Here is an 18,742-nt window from a genome sequence, read left to right as displayed (position 1 = left end):
TGATTGAATTAATAATTATAATGATTAAGCAAGTAAAAACTGCGAGTAACGAGCAAAATCTGTATCGGTCTCTGTGTAGTAAATTAAATATGTAACGCGTACAATAAAGCGCATAATAAATTAATAAATAATAAAATATTCTTATATTTTCAATTTTATGCTGCGCTTATTACTTTATCTTCGCAAGTTTTTTTTTTTCTTTTTTTTAAACTACCTTTAGAAGCATTAGATTTCAGAATTTACAATTTTATGTTTTACATAATTTATAAAAAAAAATTAATTTAAAAAAATGTATATTATTAAAAATAAATAATAAATGTTTAAATAGTAGCTTTTTATTGCCAGCCTCATCAAGCTATTAATTAAAGCATGCGAATCAATCAATGAATAGTTTAATATTTTTGTCAATTTATATTATTTATTAGAAAATATATACCAATTTTTCAATGTGTTATTTGGAAAAACATTTATAACAATATATTGTCAGCAATGTTTATCGATTTTATACGTGAGTAATAAAATGTTAAAATGAAAATATATAGATTTATCGTGATATACGATGTATGAAATTATTAAGAAGACTTTATTTTAAATTATGACACAAATTATAAAATGTTAAAGTAGCTTATAGACATATAAGTTATTTTCTCTCTCATAAATCTCATTTATTTTCAGTTGCTTTTAAATTATTAAGATTTTATTATATACGCATTACAAGTGTAAGTAAGTACCTAATATTTTTAAACGATATTTGTGATACTTTAATCTTTTTGATGCATCTTTTTGTATTATAGTCGAAGGTATTTTTTGATACTATCAAACATAAAACGGAAACCGTGGATTTTGATCCGCAGAGAGAAAAATCAACAGTTCTATAAAGAAATATGAGTCCGTTTTAAGAAAATTAATGTAATAAAATAATAAATATTAATTTCTCGTTTCAAAAATCTACACAAATTATGCTTAATAAATTGCAAAAAATAAAAATACACATTCAGAGACATATCGCAAAGGAAAAAGTAAATGTGATATAGTTATAAATATTTTTTTGCAGACGCTCGATATCTGATGCAATAACTGTCAAGCAGAGATATCCAATCTCTCTATCTCTATCTATACCTCTCTTTCTCTCTCTCTCGTTCTCGTTCTCGTTCTCTCGATATCTCGGCTCTCGCGCGTACATGTGTACATTTATGTGTAACGTTCGATATGCGTAATGTTCTTTTGCAATAAATCAATATTTATCCGTCGATGTTTGTTATTAAGCGAATGGGCGAGCGTTAACTTGTCGATGTTCCTTTTACATCGTTTCAGTTTAGCAGAAGCTACGATAAACACGATTGTCTCTGTTTATTTCTATTAATGTAGTCGTTCGTAATTCACAATCGTGTGCATTAGTTGTAAGCACTCTTATAATTTACAGTCAAACGTTATTTGTTTTTGTTAAATACTCTGCAAACCGATACATCAATGCAATATTAATAACTATATTGTATTTATTTTTACTTTCTTTGCACTCTAGCAATTTATACCATTTTCCTTGTGTAAATAGTGAACTTGCGTGTTTCCTATTTTACGAAAATAAAAACTCGTATATTCAAAGCACTGCCATTGCTGGTCATAATGGCTTTATAATAAAACAAATATACAATTTATATTTTTGGTTTTGATGAGAAAATATTTTGGTGTTATATGTATACCTTTAGTTTTATTGTAATCTAATCTCCGATCTTTCATAAATAATCTTTTTATCGACCTATCAAAAAATTCTTCAGTAGCTTGAAAAATATCAAAGAGAGAAAATATAAAGCGCCTGTTAATTTCTACCTACGGGTGATCACTGGAGACATGATTAATTACTGTGACGCAATTAAAATGTAATATATAATAAATTCGAAAATGTACGACGTCATTCTCTTCTCATCCGAACGTAAATGTAATAGTAACGAGGGATTGGAATTTAGGGGGCGGTGGTTGCAATTAAGCCGGAAGTGACTAGGCACGCGGCGGGATAGCTGCCAATCTGTAATTCGGCCGGTTAATTTATTTTGCCATCTGGCAGCGCGGGGATCGAAGAATCGGCGAATCGATTATTCCTGAGAACAAAACCAGCCGAACTAGCACCCCCGCGTATCCGGAACGGATCTCTGTCCCCTAACAACACGTGACTCTGTAACTTCATTACACCGAATATAGGGTCCGTAATTTCTGGCCGCACGTGACCGCACTCTCTTTCAATCAATGAGGCGATCGATATGCAGATAATCCCGGGATTAAAGCGGACCTAGTTTCGCTAAATTTATCAATGGCCAATCGCGAGAGAAAGATACCTCTGTGCCGATATATGTATAATACAATATACGCATCCGACATATTGACTTTCAATCGCAGGTGCACTTTGACGGAGAATTTTAAAATAAATTGACCGGCGGCGGTACGTCGAATAAATTTTTCCAGGAGATTTGGACTTTACGCGAGGTACAATAATTAGTCCTTCGTATCAAAGTACTGGATTTTAAATTCAGTATATTCGATCCCCCTGGCCGGGGCGCGAGATTAAACATTGATATCGTCGCATCGCTAAAATATTCATCGTGTTAATGTTACAACCGATGATATCTCGTTAAATGTATCCTGCAGGGCGTCGGTTGTGAAATCAAGTTCGCGCGCGCGTCTGATGGACTTGTGCGCTTTTGCAAATGCGCTACCGATGGGAATTGCCCGCGATTAAACGACACTAGAACCCCGAACGCCACTCCATTAATCATTAATCTCAATATCGACGCGGGCATCCCCGGACGCCTATTTTCTCGGAATTACCGTTGTTCAACGCGGACCCACCAATCCCTCTTGTTATACCGCCAAAAATCGTGCACGCAAACCAGAAGTACCTTATCGTCCGTTCACAAAGCTTCAGAGCTGTACTGCCCAATTATGCCCGGTAATATTTCGACCGCTTAATTAATTTCGCCCTTCCGGACTATGCAACCTAGCACAGTCGCTCTATCCCCTTTCATAGCTTGCCTCGCCGAAGCTATCAGCAGTGAGACTTTCCCAAGCGTAGTACGTGAATTATTGATGCTATTTGAACGACTAATTAATACATCCTCGAATTGGACAAGCATTCGTAATGAAAGAGTAATTTAATATGGTCACGTTTGAATACTTTTACGTGGCAATTAATAGAACCACTCCCTCGAATAATGCAGTGAATGATTGCACTGAAAGTTTAATCGCGCGCACGTAATTTTACATGCCTTTTGTTGTTTGTCGGGCGATTCAATATGCGCGTAAATTAGCGCACAAAAGGCGAGAGATCCACTGGATCGGAGAGCATTGCTAGCGCGGTATATAGGCACAGAGTTTCGTGAGTTGCCGCATTTATTTCGTTCCCGATCGCAGATCGGCGGGTTCGTGCTTTAGAGTCCCTAGGCAGGGGTGGAAAAAAAAAAAATCGATCCCACCAGTAGCACCCGCACCAACGACGTCGAGAGAGAGCGGCATTGCTCATCCGACCTCGGTTCGCTTCGATAGCTCCTGATATTCTCGTGGGATCAGTCTCATCCCCGGGACCACCACCTTTCGGTGGATAGGCAGGCAAGAGGAAGAGAAGAGAAAAAGAGAGAGAGAGAGACAGAATGGGCGAAGGGAGTGATAGGTGGCAGGAGAGAACGAGATACAAATAGATGCGGGGGGGCAAGAGACGGAGAAAGAGAGACAGAGAGATCGGATAGGCAGATGCAGAAGAAGGGGGAAAGGAGAGGGCGAACCCGTTTGACGTTTCGCGTTTCCCCGACATACTCCCGCGGGATGGTGGCGGCTTTCGTGCCTGGAATCCGCCACGGAATATCCGCACGAAATGGATATCGTACACGCTCCACAGGATAACCAGATAGAAAGGGGAAAAGAGAGATAGAGGGAGATCGGCACGACGAGGGGAACGAGAGAAAAAGCTAAAGAAAGAGTGAGCGAAAGAGCGAGAAAAGTAAAATCGAGAGGCCGAAAGGTGGGAGAGGTATATTGCACCGCGGGGGAACAAGTTTACGAAATGCAGAAGGGACAAATTGTCTCCTGCCTGCAATTCGCGATAGAACATTTCAATGGACAACGAAGAACCACGCAAGGAAGATTCTCAAGAAGGTCGAGGAAAATGCACTTGGTTGAGTTAAAATCGTGTCGTTAAAAATAAACGGGTTAATTTATGCGCATAAAATTACTTTAAGTTTGATAAAAATTTAGTAATATCTGTTTAAAACAAAAAATTTTTTCCACTAATGAAAATTGTGTTGAATTAGAATAAATAATTTACTCCCCAGTTATTTTTAAACCCCGTGAAAGTACAATTAAAAAAAAAAAAAAAAAAAAACCCAGATAAATCGATAGAAACTCTAATAAAAATTTAAATTCTTAGCAGACTTAAATTGAAAGTAGACATTATTCCAAGCTTCTTCTAAATATTTTATAAACCTCACTCTTTCCTCTTTTATTTTAATTCTCTTATTTAATTTTTATCCTCTCAACCAAACGTCCCTACAATTTTATCTCGTTAGACGTAACGATATACGCGGACATCCATTTATCTTGTATAATGTGAAAAGGAAATTCATACGATTTCTCGTTTGCGGTATCAAGTCTCAAATGGACTACAGCGACGAACTAACAGCCTTAAGCGGATGTGATCGCATTCCTTCAGAACTTGCGGCTTAATTGGCTCTCTAAGAGGTGTGTACATACGTCACGCGCGCGGTCAAAACAAACTATTCCGTTCGCGAGGGCTTGCAACACGCGGCTACAGTTCGTAAGTTCACCAGACGCGCGAATACAAAGTACACGGTAGCGTACAGTTGTCAAACGGTTTGCCTTTAATGCCCGCAGCATCCCGGGGCAACATCGCTGCCCGTATAGCACGTCGCTACAAGTTTACTCTACGTTTATCCCGCAAGCTTACTTCTTTTAATATGCCGGAAATCTATTGGCAATGCTACCAGTGACTTTGACGGTCTTAACCGCAGTTTAATCCGCGAGGCGCGGTGACTACACAATGTTTCAGCAAAGTATACGCAAAGTACAAAATGCATGCATAAAAATCACTTTTTTTCATCTCAAATTAATTTCAGTTTTAAAGAAAAAGAAGGAAGTGAGGTAATTGCGGTGAAGGTTAGCGGTCGAACTGTTGTAAAGTCCTTCGGCAAGTCTCGCGGCAATTAAAATTCAGCGTATGCGCGGTTACGTCGAAGAAATCGAAAGCAACACGCCACGCGAGCAGCATTTCCGCGGTGTGAAAATATTTTCGTTCACGTCCGCGGCATAAACCGGCATGAAAATAATCAACCAGGGGTAAACGAAGTCGAATATTCTAACGATAATAGGAGCTCACGTAGCGCGTGTAGCGTCATCCGCTAGAATAATATTTTTAAATCCTTGTTCACGGTTGCACGACCGATCGAGAGTGGTCTTATCGTCGAATGATGTTGCTCACCTCCCTTACGCCCTTTTCCCCGGCATAAAACCACCATCTGTCACTGACCGAAAGCCTCACCCTCTTCTACCGCCCCAATGCTGAAGGAACTTGTCGTTCCTACTTCTTCGTGCCATTTCTTTCGACCCACCACCCGATCGTTCCCGACAAATTTCGGCCGCCCTAATGCGCGCGGGACGATAGACCACCCTGGAAGACGCGGAATGACGTCTTATGCACGTTCGACCGGGGGAGGAGGGGGAGGGGTTAGAAAGAAAGAGAACGGGAGTCCGCGGCAAAAACACAAATCTCACGCGCGCAGCTGGTTGTCCCAAAAGTAAATGGACCACATCTCGCGCCCTCTTTTTCGAGGTTGAAGTCAATCAAACCCCTATTTGTGAAAACGACAAGTAGATAACGGCGTTTAACTCAGATTTGAGATACAAAGGCACGGAACTCGTTTACTTTAGATTTAAATCGCAGCTTTTCCGCGACAGAATGTTTGCCGACAGAATAAACCTTCGTAAAATTTCCGATTATAACAAGAAACAGGGATATAAAAAAATTTCTGAACTCACCGTTTCGATGCGCAGCGGCGGAGTTACAGCCACGATGATACTGTAACATATAAATGTAAAATATAAATTGTAGAAACGCAAAATAATTAAAACTATTAAAAAAAAAATTTTTCTTACACACCTCTAATTAGTTTTTAATTATATAGTGAAATACAAAGGTGTCTATTATCTGGAAAAATTCCTAATAACTTAAATATTTTTCAAGTTATTAATTTTTACTAATTAAATTTTTTATTACTTTTAATTGTTGTTAAAACAGTACAAAAATCTGATAAATAATTTAAAAAAAATTATCTTATGTATTTAAAGAATAATGCTCACCTCAACGTTGCTCCGCCGAAGCACGATGCCTGTCCTAGACCTCCTCCTCCTCTCGGGATGTTTGAGATGTCGGGCAGTATTCTCCTTGCGTGCACAAGACACTTGCGAAAACCGCACTTGAATCAATTATAATCACGAGAATTAATTATTGATTAAAGTCTTCCACAAGTTACTGTACGGTACTCCGTTATTGAAGATCGTATAATAAAAGTTTTTCACTCAACGTCTTAAAACGGCACTACCGAGAAACGGATCCTGATCCGATGATGTAGCTGCTGTTCGTTTATTCGATATCATAACGAAGCTTCCCCAGATTGTTACCTAAACAGAACAAAACTTTGGTTTAGATAATATCCTAGAGAAAATAAACCCACCTACGGCGACAAAGTCAAACTCATGAGATAAAAATACTTTAGATTATAAAATTAAGCAATCAGTATATTATAAGAATATGTAGATACAATCAAAGGATTAAACCACAGTGTTATATATAACAAAAAGTGTTATGTGTAAAGTATTCGCGTTATATATACGCTCAGTAATTTAAGTAATTACAAAAGTTAATCCGTCTAAACCGACAGCCTTGCTTATTGTATAGAATTATTTTTCAATACGTGCGCAGAACCGCGACTTGCGTGCACGAGAATCACGTATGTAAAACATATGTACGGAGCTTCGCTATCTGTGTGTTATCTACCCGGCTGCCGGATTAGGAATGCACCCTTGGCTTGGTGATACCAAAGTCGCGCGAGGCAGACACGTACGCCGCTCGCCCGGCCGCTGCCTTTGTTCATGTATGCGTATGTACATTTCTCAACCACTACACATTTTAACGCGTTACAAAAGAACTTGTATATGCCGAATATTAAATTAACTTCAACGTAGTTCGTTATTTTGACTAAAATTGATTACGTATAAAATGACTCTCTTTAAAGTATAACAAGCAAAAGTATATGATGCACCCGAAGTCTTTCGTAATGTCCAGTTATTTTAAATTATACATTTAAAAGCTATTGCTTACATCCGAACAACGCGCCTTGGAATGTTAACGAGTTCGTAGGGAAAAAAAAAATTTTATTTTTTATTTACCTTCCGTGTGAGGAAGCGATATAACACAATAACGCCGATCGTGATCGGGCTTCAAGTGTTAAGGGTGGCGTCGGCGGGTTTCGAGAGTAAATACAGACGTCCATTTTCAGTCCCCCGAAAATTTATCCCCTGCGGACACGTATACGAGGCTAGTCGTCCGTATCCACTCCGTAATACGAGCAAATCCACCGTGCAGGGGCGCGAGTCGTCGCGGCGAATAATAGAAGGAAAATAAAGCACGTACGGGGGATGAACGCACCCGCTACCCGCGGCGATTATTCGACGATCGATAAATTCGGGTTGATCGATAATAATGACGCCGAGATATTTCTTAGGTGCACTTATTCGCTTCGATCGACGTAACGTGAAATTTATGACACACCGTACTATTACCAGCACCGCCGTCGAGCCATCAATAATAATCACGTACTGACTGACCACGGGCACCAATTAAATAACGTATCTACCCAATTTATCATGCGCGCTAACTGCACCCGTAAAAGCGCCGTTGGACGTTTGAGTGCGCCTTCTTTTTATCGAAATTCATCTTCATGTTGGCGCGTAGGCGCGGGGACATTAACGGTAACACTGATATAATGCGGTATTAGTCTCGCGAATCGTCTACTCGAGCGGGAAATTACACTGCCAGATAGTTTATTACATTTTTTTTCCAGGGATCTCTAACGCGAATCGCAGAATCATTTATTAACAAATTCCTAAAAAACAGACACGTTACAATTTTTTATCGATCATACTAAATGTATTAAAAAAAATTTTTTAAACGTACATTTTATTTTAGTACCGCGCGTATCACGGGTTTGTTCGTAATCACCATTTCTCTCAATCTATAATAACGTACAGTTAAAAAAAAAAAATGTCGGAGCTGAAAAGATTAATTACAAGGTACGTTAGGTAGCGGCGAGAAGATATCGTCGCACACTGCCGCACGTCCCGCTGCGACAAAATGGAAATCATATGTCGGCGTAACGGTGAGTGAAGGCGCTTAGAATTGCATACGACGTCGGGTGTGTTCGTCGCGCTTCTACGAGCGGGGAGGGAAAAAAAAAAAAAAGAGAAAATTGAAAGTGCAACGCAACAGTTTCACGGTGAACACGATACACCGACCACCAAAGTTCCGCGAGGGACGCGGGAGGGAAAATTGCCGGAACCGAATCCTTTCGACCCAGTTCGCCGCGGCGCGGGCATAAAGCGCGCCAGTTAAGGGTTAATAATGCAGCAGCCCCTGGCTGAACTGGTAGCTCGACTTGCGACGCGACGTAATCGCGTTTCTCTGCGAAAACGCGGACGGTAGTTTGGAAAGAGAGCGCGCGGAGAATAAAGGGCCGCATACCGAGAGGCGCCTACCGTTACGTACGAGTTGACCTGGCGTTATGAAAAATTGAGAGAAAGCAAACATCCCGGCAGCTTTTCGACTTGGACGCGGAGGACAAGAGGGCTGTAAGCAGAACATGAGCAAAGGGCAGCACAAAAGGAGCCGGTGGTTGATCTATGTAGATCTTTATGTCGCGTCGGCCAATGCAAACGATATTTCACGTTTACGTGCAACACAGAAAATACAGAGCCTCCGCGGATGTAAAATACTTTTTCGAGGTGCTTCAACATGCATCTTCGAGGAAAGGTAAACTTTCTTGTTTGATGCGCGTCTTTCTGTAATGCCTAATGAATTAAAGTGCCGCGCCCTAGTGTCGTATACCAGCCTTGAGTCATTTTAAGCAGAAAGTTTTTCGTTTGTCACAATATCAAACAACGCAATATGTTTATCTGCAATATGTTTATCTGTAGTATATTTATCAGCAGTATATCCATATAATTCGGTATTACTAAATATAATTAAATATGCATGTGTTTATATGTAATATTTACATTGAAAATTAGTTGCATGAAATTAGCAATGTATTTAATCCGGTAAATTTCAGTAATTCTGCTTAGTACAATGTATTCCGCAATAAATCCCTTGACTGACGCTTATGCAACAAAGTTGATATTGCGGCTCGGTTAATTTTAATTTAAACCAAATGTTTCAATTTGCAATGTTTGAATTGTGCGGTTCTAATGTGTAGTTGATCTCGGCGTACACGCACGGACCGTAAAATGTTATTTCGTTTCCGCCCTTACCGCTCCGATGTCCTGATGACAAACGTCGTCACGTACGAGTAAATGCAGTACGTACTATAAATCGCGCACGGTGAATCCTCTCTTTTATCTCTCTTTCACAAAAATATTATCATTCTACGGAGCTTTCCTCGGAAGAGAAAGGTCTTGTTTGATTTCCCGCGTGCAATAATCCTACGCGATAGCTCTAGGCCAGCTTTGAGATAACCTGTAGCCACGTATGTGCGCACACTCCTCAACTATGTGCGCGAGTTTATGTACGCGTACGGCGGCCCGTATTCCTATATTAGCATAGGATATGCACATACACACGTGCATGTATACATATGCGTGCACATAAACGCATATATGGGATACACACGACGGGCACAATAAGGCTATAACCCGTTCGCGCAATATTTCACGTCAGATTATGTAGCCCCTTTGCAAAGTGCCCGATAGCTATCGATATCGATAGATACGGCCAGGTGTATATAGATTCTAGGACGGGACATGGGTGGAAATAGAAACTGCAGCTGGACGAACAGAGCGCGAAACCTCGTTCCTACGAGTGTCTCGGATTGACAGGCCTGCCGCCGGCTAAGAAGATAAAACTCTCACCAAGAATAAAATGTTTCTTACCGAGGTGTGAATTTATATTAAAGAGCGGTCATTGGAATAATTGGGGACACGGTAGAAATAGATGGGCGATCGATAACGAACGCTCACAGAAAGTCCCGGAACACTTCGGCGGTTTAATTTCCTTTACGCGCGAGTGATCGAGACGAAATCGCGAATTCGTGCGGCTAAAGAGCCAGGCGTACAAAAAAGATTTACAGGATTTCCGTACGCGGTGACGCAGCGGTCCGACAAAAATATCCCACTTGCCGGGAAAATTTTTAACTGCACCGCGCGCATCGTGCTTTATCGCACCGGACGCAATTAGGACGTACGTGTATTTATCTTACGTACGTCAACCCGCCACCGGCGCTTTTGACCCCTCAAAAAAAGAGGGGAATGAAATATCAGTCACCGAGATTTTCGCTCTTTAAAGCGAAGAATCGCGTACGGCGTGCCGGAGAAACGCAATTTTTCATGTCGGATTACGCTGAGAAGAAAAGAAGAGGGGGAGGCAACATAGAGGGTAAAAGTAGCAAGAAGAAAAGAGAAAGGGTGAGAGAAAGGGAGAGAGAACGAAATGGGGGAAGAATGGCGAGAAAGACATTTTACGAGGACGCCTGGGTCACGCGCTACCATCGATATCGATATCGCGCTGTTTTAGCCCCGCTTATCGAATCCGGCCGCGAGAATATTGATTGAAGGAGTAAAAGAATCGCAGTTTATAATTCGGCGGCATTTCGCGTTAGCGTTTGATCGTCTGACCAACTGACCGGGTCTCGCGACGTAAATAAAAAGCCAGAGAAAAGGTCAGAAAAAAAGGCAGCAATTTTCCGGAGTTTGTCAAACCGAAATAACAAGAGGGTCTCGGGGGTGAAAATTTCTAAATCTCCGATATCGAATTATTGAACGGCCGCTGCCGTGTTACGAAGGCAAAATAAAAAAAAAAATAAGGGCTTTCAGGAAACAGTGACGCCGTTCATCGAAAAAGCACCTTCAAAGGATGATATTACGATGCCGTCCCAGTTGCATCGGCGATGCAAAGGACTCGCGCACCGTTAAGCCTTTTACCTACTGTACAAGTACTATAAGACCCACTATAAGAGCGGATCATCACATTCGACGGACACGGAAAAACTCCCAGCGCGCGCTGTATATCTTAAAATTTCGAGTTTTCGGACTACAGGGATCGTTTGAATCTCGTCAATTGCGAAAGTCCGAAAGTTCGTGAATATTTAAGGTAAATAGATATTTACAAAGTATGTGGATTCCACCAGCGATCACCGGACTGTACCGTCCGTGTTCCACTTTTAAGAGAAGATATATAACCGAAAACAGGATTTACCGACGCGTCCGGAGACAAGAGCGCGCGCGCAGTTAAACTTCCGGTGACGGTATAAACTTCCCGGCACCGCAAGAAAGCAAATAATATTTTCCGCGCACGGGGTTTACGCGACAAAAGGACGACGTGAAGAAACAGCTGCCGCCTCGCCGTCCTTCGAAGACAGTTCGACGAGTTCATCCTTGCGCGTCCCGGCGGTGTGTCCCAGCCCCCGCATCGTCCTCCTCGTGCACGGTAAATCGAAGCGAGAGGGTCGTTGATTCGATTAGAACTTAGTTCCTTCTTGCACACGGGGGACCACCGTCGGCAACGGCGTGTAGCGGTGGCCTCGAGTTTCCCTATTCTGATCCAGCCGAAACGCGCCCTGGGAATTTGCGTCGACGAAAACGCGGCGAGAAAAGCGTGAAAACACGTCACCGGGAGTCGGATCATCAGCCGTACCTTTGTCGGCACCGACGTTTGCTCCACGTAAAACAGGAAGGGTTGAAAGTCGGAGGAGGGGGTTTTTCGTCGCTCTCCGCCTCGAAATTGTGTGTATTTCACATGTGATTCCGGAAATAGCAGAAACCGAGAACCGCAAATGCCGGAAAAGCGGCAATTCGGGGATTCAAGGAACCGTGCAACCGACATCCGAGAACGCGAAGAAACTACCTCTTTCTGCATTTCTCGGGGACCGCCAGCAATTCGAGAATCTGAAGAAGACGCCACGAACTAAATATTAGAAAATCCGAAAAGCTCTGTCCAAAAGCGGAAGGCTGCCGAGTCAATCGGATATTCCGGAATATAAAAATTAAAGAATTTGAGACTCCGAGAACATTGAAAGATACGAGCGAAAAAATGTACGGCAATTAATATGCAAAATAAATTTGCAGAGCAATCGAAAATATGTTGAATATTTTACTTTAACGTAATCTAAAAAAAAAAAAAAAAAAAAATGAAAGAGAGGAATTCTGCACAGTAAAAATATTTCATAACCTAGCACACATATGCAACCGAGTTGAACACAGCGCTCAATTATCAGTGCGCTATTATCGGGGCCATCGATTTCAACGAAAAGCGAAACATAGCCGTCGATTGCGACAGTGGACTTCCAGATCGAGGTCAAATAGCCGATCGAAATCGAGAACGAATGGGCGGCGCACGTACCTGCCTGGAAAACGATTTATGCAGTAAGTGCTGATCCGTAACAGCTACAGAGACGTAAGCTTATTCTGGAACACATTTCCCATTTGCATACGAAATGTATCCTCGGTTAAGCTGTTTGAGCTGCAGCTAACGGAATCACAATGACCTGAGGACATCTCGAGAAACAACGAGGAGTACTATATTCGAGGTACAAGCACGCGGCGTTCCGGGTTTGTCAAAATGTTAATTATGTGCCACGGCGCGGTTATCATAGGGGGACTTTCGTCTTCTCTTGCGGGCGGACGATGGATGGAAGCGGTTTGCAACAAACTGGCTATTTCGCCCTTGATTTCCTCTCAAAGAAACGTCGAGTCCATTTGTGCGTTCTCTATTGCACGCCTTGGTTACACTGTATACCGCGATGTACAGCGATAAATATAATATACGTGCGAAAAAAAAAAAACTTTTGTACCGAATTTCTATATGCGCGGATACTTTTACAACGTTTCCGCTGGATTATTAAAACAGCTTATATTAAATACCTCAATTCAAATAAAAGTACGTATTATTTTTACACTTTTTTTTCCATTTTTGAAACAAAGTAATTTACTTAAAAAAAAAAAAAAAAAATAACACGAAGTTTCGTAGCAAAATAAAAAATGTATAACGTTTTCTTTTTTTTTCCCAAAGTTAACCATACAGTAATTTAAGTACGAATTTATATATATCGATTTCTATTTCCGTCGTTGACGCGAGAAAAAAGGTTATACGAAAGCAATCGTGAAGGAACAACTGTAACTCCCGTTTTTTTGTGTCTTGGAAGAACCATATTCTCCACGAAATCCCTTAATTTCTTACGTTTCGAGCACGCGGATCGAATCAAAATCGCACGTGCGTTTCGAGCACGTACGATCGAATCAAAGTCGCACCATCGCGCTTGAAATCCAAGAGCGCGGAGAAGTAGCTTCAGTGAGCTCTCGAAGCTTTCCCTAGAAAACGATTCCCCGGGGCGTTGTTCTCCAGGACTTCCCATCGTCGTCCTTCGCGGTAAAACCATCCCCCCGCCCCCAGCATCCCGCAGTCTAACCCCCTTTACCTACCACCGATCTCGCCGCATCCCCTAAAGCTGTCCCTTTTCCATTCTGGTTACTCTCATAGACATCGTCGTTCTCGTCATCGTCATCGCCGTCGTTGCCGTCGTCCCCAACGTCACTATTTACATACACGCACGTTACATTTTTACGCCGACTTTACGCCATTCTCAAGATCACCTTACTATCTTTTCTCACCTTCTTCAAGAAAGAAAACAACTCGAGGATATTCGAGCATGATTCTCTAAAATCTTATGTCGCGATAAAAAATACCGTATGTTAAGGTAAAAAAAAAAAAGAAAAAAAAAAGACGTTTTTTTGTAATCAGGCATCTAACGATTTTGATAAACATCAAAGTAAACTGCAAACTACAGAGGATGCAAGTAATATGTTTGTATTCATAAAGCGTTTAGCAAATAAAAAAATAATAAAAAGGATATTACTTTGTGAAAAATAAAAAAAATTTTTTTTTTAATATATGAAATTTAAAATAAAGGTGGTAAAGCGTAAATGTTGATCGTCGCACGAGGTATATTAATATTTCTCCGTGGAGAAATTAATTGTCGCGATTCGGCTGCGTTTACCATGCAAATGCTCGCACATCATTCATCTCCGGACGCCACGTAACTGTTATCGCTATTACGATCCTTCCTATCGCTATCCTGCCATGGTTACCTTTCCATTACGACGCCGGATGGCCGGAAGAAGCCATTTTTCGAGTGAGAACTGCTGCGACGCGTTCATAATTCACTTATTAAAACTGCTGAATCGAGAATATGCGGTGGTCGGCGAAATCGCAGGCGAGCGGATAAATGAAAAAAATAGCGGTATCGCGTGAAATTTCACCAGTTGCGTGCGTACGTGAATGAGCGAGTGAATAAGTGCGTGAGTAGGTGCGTGCGTACATGAGTGATTTTTTTCCCCTTTTTCTTTCTCCTTCGCTCTTTCGCGGCTGACATTTTCGATCGCGAGTGGAAGGACGATCTCAACCCCGATTGGCAGACGGTGGGTGCACATGTATGTACGAGGAAAAAAAAAAAAAAAAAATCGGACTGCGATGAGGATACGTTGATTCCTGATCGCGGGTAACGCAACAACGCAAGACAGACGCAGCAACAACGGAACAATAGCATGGCAACAACAGTGACGTGGGCGCGAAAAAATTGCGTGACCGCGCGCGTATGAACGTACGTACACGTATACACGCGTGCGTGTGCAGACGACGACGATCAGAAAAAGGTTGCCAGCTACATTTCCATTTACAATATATATTATTCATAAGTAACAATCTCTCCCTCTCTCGCATTTTCTCTACCTCTCTCTCTCTTTCTTTTCATCCTCTCGAATTCCAACTCGCCCTCTTTTTTTTTTTACATCACCCCTGTTCCCCAGCTAATCGTGCCGACCGCTCATTGTCTTATTTATAAACGCACGCGAGACGCATCGAATTCACGTAGGATTGTACTCGGTATCTTGAATCGCGCGTGATATCTGTCCGCCTAAAATAATGATTTGCTGATAGACCCCGCCGCTATTAAGCGGATTACGAGGGGGATGCACGCACGCGTATTCGACGATAGCGATCGTGCGACTTATAACGAGCCCGACGTACAATTTTCCAGGAACGAGGGATGTTTGGCGGCTTTATGTAAAAATGGACAGGAAGAGGGTCACGTCGAAACCGGAAAGCGCAACGTCGAAGTTGCCCCCGGATAAAACAAGAAAATATCCGATGGTAATCCATACCGCTGCGAAAATAGAAATGTGAAAATAAACAGTGCAAAATACACGCCGGGCGCGGCACGAAGATGTAAAATGGCAACGGCAATTTTTGTAATAAATCCGTTCACGTCGATGACTTGTTTCGTGTGTGATCAGCTTTAACAAGCCGCGATGGTGACACGAGTAAAGCTAGCCGCGTTGTGTAAACAAAAAGCCAATTTTACCAGGTGATAAACGCCACATAGAGGGGTCTGTTAATTTTTCGCACGCTTCGCAGCACCGAATGTTGTCAATATGGCCACAAGCTCGAGTGTTAACTTACTCTACAACGGCTGTTTACTTCGTCGACGTGAGAGATTGAAGAAGTGTATTTACATATTTGTTAATGCACACAGGCGCGCGCCCACGCCCACGATCTACCAAATTATCGCAGTATAAGAATAAGTGAGCGCCTGAAAATCATTGAAAAATAATTAATGCGAGGCCTTCGTGTTATCTGCAACGGTGCAATTTAACCAAATTGTAAATTGCGCCGAGAAAAAGCGCGCGAGAGGTTGCGGCTTTCGTAACGCAGTGCACCGTTCGCTTTCTTCGTTGAGAATAGTTTCTCGATGTGCGTCCGCCATGCAATAGCGGTAGCCATCACCGTGCAATAATAATAATCGTAAATAACGGCTATAAAGGATCGTCCTGGGTAATAGACGACGGTAACTTCGTCGAAAGTGTATCTGGATGGGAAACGAGTGAGGCCTGTCGGACGTGGAAAGCGGCGAATAAACAACAGACGAAGAAAGAGAAACGAAGGGAGAGGAAAAAAAAAAAAAAAAACGAGCGGAAGGCACCCTCGAGCTCGAATCGACGGAAACGGAGACACGTAGAAAATGAAAGAACGATCTTGTCGATAAGCGTGATTACAAATTTCGATGATTACGTCACGACTGATGAGCGGATCCATAAATTCTCTATCGTTTCCGATGATCGGGGGAATCGTTAATCGTGGACGAGATTACGAGCGTCGTAAATTAGGTAATGAGTAATTGCATCCTCTGTATCACCAAAGTTAATCGTCAAATACTGAACGATCCGGCCAGGCCGGCCAATGGAATTTAATGCATAGCGACGCTTTCGGGAGACCCCGCGCAAAGCGGGCGCGCGTGTTCAATTAAGCGACGTATAGTGCGCGATATTGGAAAATATAATAGAACCCTAACCCAATCCCTCATATAATATGCATGTGATAAAATTTAACGTCGGGCGGTCTGCGCGTGACACCGAATAAAATGTAACGGGTAAATAATAAATGGTAATGCCCGCATATACGATACCATATACGGTAATGCATCGTGGCCGTAATATGTTACGCGACAATAATATATTAATCGATAACATATATTATTAATGCGATAACATTTGTAGTTCCCCCGTAGTTCGTCAAACTCGCCTCATCTGCAATGCCGCCGCATTATTCCCTATATAACATGACGTTAATTCGGCGCTATTATTTCGTATTTGCCTGTTCAAACGCAATCGCATAATCGTAATGTATCAGCGACATATATACGTACGTACATCCGAACCCCACGAAATCCGTCAAAAGCCATTTTTACTAGACAGAACCGGTACTATCAAGCGAAACCTGCGTAGAATCGTACAATAATAAACTTTGATTCGGCCTAAAAGCACAGAGGGATGTGGACTTCGCTTCGCAGCAGCTGAAAACCCACGCGAAACCGTGCGGTAATCTAGTTCCATCTAGTGAAAAAGAAAAAATCTTTTTTGACGAGAATGTTGGATTTTGATTGTGACGCAATAAATAACACAGCGAGAAAATCTCGACAGAGAGAGAGTTTCTTCATTCAATTAAATGCACGTGCATCTCTGAGGGTTTTCCGAAAGATAATGTGTATATTATACAGCCGGTGCGCCGTCGTAGGTGCGCTCATGCGAAACGCGCCCATTTTCCGTCATCGCGGAACGCGCGCACAAACGCGTACACGGACACAAGGAGACGTGGCGCGTGCAAAACCGTGAAATGCGTGGTCGATTTCCGCGCGATATTCGCACGGAACGCCGCCGACCGGTTTGACCATCGGTGCTCGATGCACGCGGCTCGCTGATTTCGATTGATTCAGAAGATACATGTCACCACAAAGCACTGTAAGGGGGACGTTCTCTCCCTCCCACCCTCGGCAAGCCACGTCATTTCACATTCCGGGCCATTAGCCGCGCATAACGGGAAATATAAATTGTAATTATGACGGGTGGAATCTTCGCGTCGCGCTGTCCCTCGACGCGTCTCCCCTTCCCCGCTCCCTTCGCCCCGTGAAAATTTTGCAAGTCAGAATACGAATCGCCCCAATTGATTTCAACGGCGTGTATTCCCGCGAGACGTTCGCCGCGTAAAAAAAACATGCATCGCTGTATAAACCCGCGCTTGTATGGAAATATCGATGGATTCGTATTTTTAAGCCTGATAAAAGTTTCTCCCCGCCCCGACATTTTCCTCGTCCCGGATTGACAATAACGGCCAACATTATTAAAATTTCACCCCCGCTTGAAGCTGTATTTACTCGCGGCTGCTCGGAACGAACGCAGGGTGCGCGAGCCACGGCGGCATTTTTTTTTTTTCTCCCGCGCGAATTACAACGTGCCGCAGCACGAGCGTTCTCGTAAATCGGAAATTTGATAGCGCATCTATTATAAAATACAAATGCATAATAGTAACGCGTGATCGATCACGATTTCGCTATCCCGGGAGAAGAACGATGAACGCCGCTGCGATGAAAGATGAGCCAGCAACGCGAGCGGGTTAACATTTAATATAAATTAGCTCCGATAGCATAGCCGGGGCGGTTGCTTCTTGCTTCTCATCCGGTTGCTTGTACACCGTAAACTCATCTCGTGGTTATTAAGGGGCGATCGGCGTCTGCGGCGGGCCGAAACTTCCGCGAAACTTCTTAACGAGACGTAACAAGGTCCATTCTTTACCGGCGCTTCCGAGCGAGCCGTCAGTAAATGCGCACGTTTATAATTCGCGAGAGCTTCGCGAATAACTAAACAAAGGCGGCGCGTACAAAGCGCACCCCCCTGTGAATTACGTGTGTGCGCCCGTAATTACACGGAAGAACCGTTCTGCTAGGCGAGCACTTTTTTTTTCCCCCCTGGCGTCGTCCCAAAACAATGGGCGCCATCGTATCGCGCGTCCACCGTGGAAAAAGAGGAAGTCATGCGCGTTGCCATGTGGCACCGAGAATTCGCGATGTTATGCATGGCGAATTGTCACGGG

At 42.6% G+C, this 18,742-nt stretch overlaps 1 long non-coding RNA gene across 2 annotated transcripts in view; it reads right to left on the bottom strand.

Annotated features, from left to right (window-relative positions):
- The window catches only part of LOC139106146 (uncharacterized), a 100,404-nt gene that overhangs the window by 73,087 nt on the left and 8,575 nt on the right, over window positions 1–18,742 (bottom strand). For both annotated transcript variants that reach the window (XR_011546304.1, XR_011546305.1), the window contains exons 2-3: window positions 6,358–6,678; window positions 6,037–6,076 (exon numbers count right to left, since the gene is read on the bottom strand). This is a non-coding gene — a long non-coding RNA (uncharacterized lncRNA). The remainder of the gene's footprint in view (window positions 1–6,036; window positions 6,077–6,357; window positions 6,679–18,742) is intronic.

Source organism: Cardiocondyla obscurior, linkage group LG01 (genome assembly GCF_019399895.1).
Source record: "Cardiocondyla obscurior isolate alpha-2009 linkage group LG01, Cobs3.1, whole genome shotgun sequence".
Lineage (NCBI taxonomy): Eukaryota > Metazoa > Arthropoda > Insecta > Hymenoptera > Formicidae > Cardiocondyla > Cardiocondyla obscurior.
Note: the sequence above shows the minus strand (reverse complement) of the source record. Positions and strands in the feature narration are given on the sequence as shown.